Source organism: Labrus bergylta, chromosome 5 (genome assembly GCF_963930695.1).
Source record: "Labrus bergylta chromosome 5, fLabBer1.1, whole genome shotgun sequence".
Classification (NCBI taxonomy): domain Eukaryota; kingdom Metazoa; phylum Chordata; class Actinopteri; order Labriformes; family Labridae; genus Labrus; species Labrus bergylta.
The window spans coordinates 1,865,712-1,872,993 of record NC_089199.1 but is presented as its reverse complement, the minus strand read 5'-3'; the positions used below and the strand labels follow the sequence as shown (position 1 = coordinate 1,872,993).

The following is a 7,282-nucleotide window of genomic DNA, read 5'->3' as shown; positions in this document are numbered from 1 at the left end:
GGGAAATTTCTGTTTTTACACTCTGTAAGTCATGAACACAAACAGGATCCTATGGACATGCACTAATGGAGAGATGTCAGAGTGACGGAGTGGCCCACAGTGGGCGCTCCTGAGCTGATGGTGGGGAGGGGGTTTGGTGCCTTGCTCAAGGGCACCTCGGCAGTGCTCAGGAAGTGATCTGGCACCTCTCCAGCTACCAGACCAACTTCCATATTTGGTCCATACCGGGACTTGGACTCAGTCCCTACAGACCGAGCTACTGCCGCCCATGGTAGGTGCATCTGTGCTTTGAGTTGATATGATACTATAGATGATACTAGAAACGCACAATATACCTGCCATTCATATTTTGATTGAAAGATTGAAATTCATAATTTGGCCACTGACATGCTACAAGATAATAAGCTGTATTTTGCACCTAAAGTTTTTCTCAGCAGTAATATTTCATATATATATGTCTTTAGATTCTGCCTGTGTGACAGAGAGTTCATTGGAGTTAATACATTTCACTCAAGTGAAGTACTTTCAAAATAATTTCATTTCATAGTTCCAGCTTTTCAGATGTGAGGGTTTGCTGCTTAACCTCAAAGAAACGTTATAATTACATTGTATTCTTCATTCCTTTGTAGTATTGTTGGCTGAACACATCACATTGTTGAAGGGTCACTATGGGTTCTGGGTAATGGCTTGGTCTCGAGACCACTTCTTGAAAGTCTCGTCTAAGAATCGAAAGCATTTTTACTCAGACTCAGACTGGGCAGACTCCGGATTTTAAATCAAGACCAGTCAAGACCACCACTGAAAGGCTTATATGTTTTCCTCGTCAATACTGTGATTAGAAAATGTTTTTCTCTTCCTTGAACAATTCTTTTCCCCCTGTGATGGCCGCAACCTTCCCAGTGTTACGATCCAAGTGAGTGACACACCCACTGAACACTAGATGATGTGTTTTCAGAAATATTTATGGCTTCAGTCTCCACTGCCTTGGGTCTTGGTCTTGACTCGGCCTCGAAGCACTCTGGTCTTGGGTGCTGTATGTCTTGGTCTCAGTTAGTGTGGTCTTGACTACAACACTACTTGGCACAATAAATTGTACATACAGAGGCAGGTACAATTAAAATGAAGTAACTTAAATAATTATTTATACATTTATTTGAACTCTCACTAGTACGAAAGAATAACCCACAGAAATACAAAATTTTAGCTAAAAAATAATCTAGTTTTTTCTTCTTTTTTACTATTAAGTAAACATCAATGTAGTGGGGAACAAATCTAGAAGTGTGATGCTCTAATAATGAATGATTTCTGGTGAAAACATTTGTTTATGAATAAAAGTGAAAGTTACTTGTGTCAGTCATATCAGTGTCTGTTTGCTTTCTAACAACCTTGGCACAACAATTATTCACATTATTTCACAGACAACGATAGTCAATCTGAAGTTGAATTTTCTTGATTTGAAAGTTTAAACGACTTCAAAGATTTAAAACAATGATTGCCTTCACCTGTGATTTAAGCTAATTTAAACATCACTCAAATATTTAGTTTGTGCAAGATTGTATAAAAAAGAAAGTGAGTGAGAGAGCTGACTCTAGTGTAAGATCAGTGATCAGCTGACTTCCTGTGTGATTATAGACAGGTCGAAGGTGAATATTGTGACCCCACAAGGTCATCTGGTGAAATTTTCTTGTTCGGGTAGGTGAAGATGTAAATTACAGAGAGGCTGCTGTGGCAAGATTTGGTTTCAAACTTTGACTTTATCCTGAAAGAAACACAATACACAGACTGTCACAAGAGATATGAGTGACTGCAGATATACAGTAGTTCTGTTTCAAATTATTTGAATTAAATCCATGGTTCCTTTATGTGTGGATACAAGTCACAACATTTTGTATAAAGACTTTAAGAAGCATTATAACATGTCAGTTTTCTTAAAAAAAAAAGAAATTGCAGCCAACGACAGCTCTTCTTTGTTTGGGCTTGTTGTTACTAGTTTGAGTTGAGGTGTGTAAAGCTTATCAGACACCAAACACACAGCAGCTTCTTTTTTTATCACTGTTAGACAGAGAATTTACAACTCTAGGAAGTCGCTTTGACAATCATTATATCTGTGGTTGTGACAGATGTGCAGAAACAGTAGAAACTCTGCATTCGTCTGATGAAGAATTCCCCCTCAGTCATTCTCTCGTTTTTATTTCTTTTGTTACCAAACTGGATCAGCACAGTTTGAAGCTGACTGGAAGGTTAAAGTTCAATCTAACTCACAGAGATTATGGTCTTCCTGAATGAAATAAAATTCATCTAACACAAGCTTATGTGCCATTTCCCGTAAACGTAAAAGGTAAAAATATTCAACATCTTAACCATTATGATAGAAGATATTGAATATATCCTAACTATATATTTTGCTGAGTAATGATTTTCTTAAATAATGAAGTCAAATCCCTTCTGGGTTTGTTGTTGTCAGTTCTGTGTTCACTGACGGGGCAGTGGTTTTGTGTGTTTTTGCTCAGAGGCTCAAACATGTTTCTAACATGAATCCCTCCCTCTCAAACTATTATCCCTGCCACCACGAGGGGTGAGAGAGTTTTGTCGCAGGTGTACGATTCTAGGAAAAACAACAGAATTCCCAAACCGAAAGAAAATACTTCGTTTGGTCTAAAATAGTTCAAAGAAATAACCAAATCCAAAAAACTCTGGGACTGCATATCTGAATGGAGATCAGTCCAGTCTGTAAGAACACAGAGGGAGGGGCGCTTTGATTGAGCAGTGACATCTACATCTGCTACAAAAGTTGCATACCATTCCTTTAAGGTGTTAAGATCTGGTTTGGTCTTGTTAAACAAGTTCATTGCAGTTTCATACAAGAAATGAACCAGGAAGTTGACATCAACACAGTGTAGTGTTGCGTCATGAGTGCATATCCCACCAGGCGTGGTGGTTTAAAATATAAAAGAGGAAGCACTTTCACTGAATGTTAAATCTTTGAAAATGAGTTAAATGAAGTGAAACTGGAATCTGGCAACTCAAACCCAAAGACGATTCACTTGTATTCCAATTCTGAGGCACAATTTCTATGTGAAGTTATGCTGTTATTAACATTATCCTTTCTGTGTATAAAATGTTTGTTTTTTTCACATTAAATGTCTGCTGCTTGCAAATTGATGTCATACATTTGAAAGCTCATTGGGTGCATTAATTCAATTCAATTCAATTCAATTTATTTTGTATAGCGTCAACTCATAAGTGTTATCTCAAGACACTTTACAAAAAGCAGGTAAAATACCTTACTCTTTGTTTGTTAACATTACAAAAGAGGAGGTAAAAAGACCTTACTCATTGTTATGTTACAAAAAGCAGGTAAAAGACCTTACTTATTACTATGTTACAAAGATCCGGCCTATCCATCATGAGCACTTTAGCAAAGCAGCAAAAGTTACAGTGGTAAGAAAAAACTGCCTTATTAAAAGGCAGAAATCTTCGGCCGGATCCCCGACTCATGACAAAACAGCCTTCACAGGCCTAGACTGCAATATGTCTCTATATGATAAAAAAAAGAACCATATGATAAAAAAAATGAAAAAGCTTACAGCACCTGGTATTCCCAGGCGGTCTCCCATCTAAGTACTAACCAGGCCTGACCCTGCTTAGCTTCCGAGATAGGATGAGATCGGGCGTGTTCAGGGTGGTATGGCTGTAAGTCATTATTGTGTGCAGAAAGGGGCCTTTTAACGATCTCGTGCCCTCAGCACGAGCAAATGCTCCCCCACATTATTGATTCTGGGTGAATTTTTGGACATGTGAATATGTCTCTATATGATAAAAAAAATGAAAAAGCTTACAGCACCTGGTATTCCCAGGCGGTCTCCCATCCAAGTACTAACCAGGCCCGACCCTTTTTTCATTATCAAAAATACAATATAATTTCCACAATACATGTTTCACACAATTTTTACAATCACTTCAGTCACATGTTCTTTTCAACAACATCCCCATGCATAATGTACCCTGTCAGGATTCTTAATTTTAAATCCTCTCAAATCATACATCACACCATTTAAAAATGCAAAACCCAAATCCATTATTAAACCAGAATTGTCAAATAAAGCTCCTATACTCCCGCCTTAAACACACCGAATATATATATATATATATATATACATATCTATACAGTATATATATATATATATATATATAACAATAAAGGAAGTCTTTCCAAAAAACAACAAACAAACAGAAAAACACAAGTCCCACCACAAAACTCTCAACACTCCTCCTTCATTCCCACCATCCACCCTCATCCACCAGAGTCACTCTATCCCTTTTCCCTCCCCAACCCCAACATCTTCCCTGCCCGCTGTCTCCCTCTTGTGGTAGCAGCCATCACTCTCCCTCCTTTCCATCCACACATTAAACAATTCCATTCACACAATGCAGTTAATTGAAAATCCCAACATCATCGAAATCGCATGCCCCCCTCACTCCTACTTTCATGTGCACTGCATTCATATATTTTCCACTTACATGTTGTTCTGCTTCTCCTGTGCTTTTCCCTATCCCTAATCCACATTCACCCTCATCACCTCCCTGTCATCCACCTCAATGATTTTGTGCCCTACAAGAAACCACCTCCCAAACTCCTCCCTGCCCAAGTGCTTCTGCACCAGGTAAACCGTCCTGTGAAGTACAGACCGAAATACATTCCACGCATCCACCTGTTTACCATCAAAATGAGCCAGGTTGCGCCTTGTCCAGATCGCATACCTGGCGTGACTCAGTATAAAATTTTATAAATGAGCACTACCTACCAAGGTACGTTTAGCCACTCCCAGCATGAAAAGCTCCTGCCATTCCTTTGCCGTACTCACCACTATCTCCCACTCTGCTGCTACTAACCTCTTTAATCTCTCGTGAAATGCATCCACCCGATCACACTCGCAAAAGAGATGAAACAGTGTTTCGGCTTCTATTCTGCATACGTCACACTCCCTTGCAGCGTCATTGTTAAACTGGTGCACCACAACGTTGGTGAAGATTTTATTCCGCCTCATTTTAAAGTCGAGGTTCTCACAGTCAACGTTGTTGTGCCTAAGGTTGAGATTCCTCCAGATGTTTTTGGGGTTGATCTCCGGAAACTGCCTGACCCACATCTCCTCTGCCGCTGGTTTTTTCGTAACTTTCCTACATAGTGCCCAGTAAACTGACCTCACCGAGGAGTTGGACAGGTGACAGCCCTCCTCCCTTCTCCCTACATACAGGTCAGGTACTGCTGTCTTCCCTGCCCGTACAGTTCACTTACAAATCATGCTCACCCAGGGTGCCGGTAGCCCAGCCTTAATGGCCTCACACCAGTTGTCTACCGTTACCCGACTGACCTCTTCTCCCGCCTCCGTTATCGAGTCGTACACGGCCCTGTTAGGCAGGAAGCCAGGCACAACCTCGTACATAAGGTCTTTAACCTGTCTTATACCTACCTGCATCATCAATCTATTATAAAACATCTTACCGTCTTTAGTTATCTGCAGATTTAAAAATAGCGGCTGGTTGGCTACTTGCTTTATGCCTTGGCATTCAAAAACCAGGTGCCCCAGCAGATCGGACCATGCCAGCAGTACCTCCTGATAGAACCGGGGTAAGGTGTCGAGCATGGTCCTTTTGTATCCCATCAAAATTCCTTCCTGTCCACATCCACCCGCTCTGAATAAACATTCCTGAAAATAACCCTTCCACCCCAGCCCTTCCTTACCATACAGATATTTTGTTATTGTTTTGATTCTTATTGCCCTCCTTTTTGTCTCCAAATCTGAGTTTCAGCCCACCCTCTTTGTATTTGGCCATCAAAATCCTCTTTGCTATTCTAACCCCTCTCCCTCCCCAGATAAAATCACTGATGGCCGCGTTCGCCTCATTTATGACCCAATCGGGGAGGTCCAAAGCCCCGAGGACGTAGACAAACTTGGACATCAGCAGGCTGTTAACCACAATGACCTTACCTCTGATTCTGAGCTCCCTCTGCTTCCAGAATTGCAAGCGCTGTTTCATTTTATTTAACACACCCGTCCATGTTACATCCTTACCTTCCTTGTCACCCCCACATTCACACCTAACACTTTAATAAACTCCTTCTCCTCCCTAAATGGCATCTTACATTCACTCATACTCACTTTCCCTATACACATTATTTTGGATTTCTCCATGTTTACTTGTGCCCCTGACGCTCTCCCATACACACTCATGCATTCCATCACTCTCTCTACACTCAACATATCTCTTACCGTTATTGTGATGTCGTCCGTGTACTGCTGGATGATGTTATGTCCAGAGTACGGGACTCCTATCCCTGTTATAACTTCCTGCGCTTTGATCAAGGTGGCCAGTGGCTCCGCTGAGATGCTGTAGAGCAAGCTCGACAGCGGACACCCCTGCCTCACTGACCTCTCCAGTCTAAACACACCAGTAAACCCTCCATTCACTTTCACACAACTCCTTGCATTCACATACAACAATTTCACCCACCCCACAAATCTCTCACCAAACCCAAACCTCCGCAGAGTGTCCAGCAAAAAGCTGTGCTCCACTCTGTCGAAGGCCTTGTTGAGGTCCACATTCAACACCACCCCGCCCTCCCCATCCCTACACATACAATCAACCACATCCCTCACCGTGCACACAGTGTCCGTGATATCCCTCCCCGGTACACTATATCCCTGTGTTGGTGCTACTATACTCCCTATTACGTGTTGGAGTCTGTTCGCCAGAACTTTGGTTAAAATCTTGTAGTCAGTGTTTAAGAGACTTAGGGGCCTGAAATTAGCCAGCTGTAATTGGCTGCCCCTATTTTTGTACAGCAAAGTTATGACCCCGGTTGCCATCAACTCTGGCACGCACTGTAGTGTTTCCATTTTTACATACACATTCTTTAACACCGGTGCTAAGATGTCCACAAACTCCTTATAAAACTCATGTGTAAGGACATCTGATCCGGGGCTTTTGTTTTGTTTTGTTTGGGAGATTGCTAGTGTGATCTCCCCTTCAATAATGTCTGCTTCACATGCTTCACAGTCGTCTGTGGACACCCTGGCACTTACAGACCTCAGCACAGCCTTCATACATTCCTCATTCACTCCCTCACTCTTAAACAGCCTCTCATAATGCCTTTCAACCACACCTAATATTCCTGTTTCATTTTATTTAATACACCCGTCCATGTTACATCCCTACCTTCCTTGTCACCCCCACATTCACACCTAACACTTTAATAAACTCCTTCTCCTCCCTAAACGGC

At 41.5% G+C, this 7,282-nt stretch overlaps 1 non-coding gene across 1 annotated transcript; it reads right to left on the bottom strand.

Annotated features, from left to right (window-relative positions):
* Positions 1-3,580: 3,580 nt before the first annotated feature.
* LOC114917754 (5S ribosomal RNA) lies at positions 3,581-3,699 on the bottom strand. The gene has a single exon (XR_003806414.2). It is a non-coding gene; the product is annotated as a 5S ribosomal RNA (ribosomal RNA).
* Between the last annotated feature and the right edge of the window lie 3,583 nt (positions 3,700-7,282).